Source organism: Homalodisca vitripennis, unplaced genomic scaffold (genome assembly GCF_021130785.1).
Source record: "Homalodisca vitripennis isolate AUS2020 unplaced genomic scaffold, UT_GWSS_2.1 ScUCBcl_4200;HRSCAF=10233, whole genome shotgun sequence".
NCBI classification, from domain to species: Eukaryota; Metazoa; Arthropoda; class Insecta; order Hemiptera; family Cicadellidae; genus Homalodisca; species Homalodisca vitripennis.
Window position 1 is genome coordinate 27,314 of NW_025780308.1, and position 1,459 is coordinate 28,772.

Consider the following 1,459-nt stretch of genomic DNA (forward strand, 5'->3'; position numbering starts at 1 on the left):
ATAAAGCACGATTGTAAACATAATCAGCTGACGACGACGTCAGAAATCATTAAAAAAATCTAAAGCAAAGAGAAAGTGAAAGGTGTTAAACAATTTTTAGAAGCATAATACTGAATAAAACCAGCCTTATTCCTACATTGAATTATGATAGTTCGATTATGAGTCTTTTGACCAGAAGACACGTGTGAGTAATCTATTATAATATAGCCTATTAATTAATTCTTATAACCAGTCTAAACTTAAAACTTTGATTTTGTTTGGGGAAGACTAAAAATAGAGTGAACAGTACATGTTGTCGGTAAGAAAATTGTATTAACACGCACTCTTAGCTTTGCTGCTCTCTCTGACTTAACTGAAACGTTTGTTCCTAGTTTCTGAAATATAATATATAAAGCCAATTCCCAAGTTTATCCAAGTACGTACATTTATTGTTTCTACCTATAAAGAATAATTTATTATTCTGCTGAATAAGTGGCGATGCAATCAGTGGACATATAAGGAAGGAAAGAGAAAGTAATAATAACAAACTAAACAATCATTGAGACATTTTTTAAAAAATTTATTTTGTTATGTAATATGTTGCCTACATTCAAGATTCTTATTTCATATATAAAGTGTAATGCTCAATACAATAGTGGTACATTGGGATTATACCGACCACACCAGTATGAAGAACACAAAAATATATATATTTATAGAAACAAACATGATAGAACGAAAAAACAACTCTTTAATAAATTACAAAATTACAAACTTACAACGATTATCAATTGTTAATGGGGTCAGATTCCGTTATATGCCCCAACGCTTAAACTTTTTTCAATTAACTTAGAACGTTATAAAACGATGTAGTTGAGTAACAGAACTAACATTCAATCAATCAACAAGCATTTCCAGGTATTGTGATCGGTATTGTTGTCGCTGTTATCTTATCTTTCTCGAGAATCCCGATTACGGCAGGCCGCGCGGCATCACATGATTATGTAAGTTTTTTGCACGGTACATAATTGCCTTTCCATTACAATTAAATTTATATTTCTGATCAGCCCCTCTAGAATTTGACATTTTACTGATAGGTACTATCTCGAGGGATGTTTTTCTTTCGTTGACATCAGCGCTGATGGCCGGAGGCACTCGCATGTTGGGTGGCGGAGTGTGATCAAGAATAAAAACAAGTTTTGTGTGTTTTTTCAATAAAGAGTTTAGTTTTTGTTTGGTAATGTTTGTTTTGTTGAATTTTTGTGTTTGGAGAAATGTAGGGGTAAAACACGGAAGTACAACAAAGCGATGCACCAGCTGAACGGGCGGCGAGACTCTGCAATCATGTTATCTACTAGACCGCTCGAATTTGACCTCTGTCTGAGGATGGGAAGGGGTTTTGTGATAAGACAATTCCTGCTTTATATTGACGAAATATTGTTGTACGCTAATCTAGTAATCAGTAGAAGCAAAATGTCAA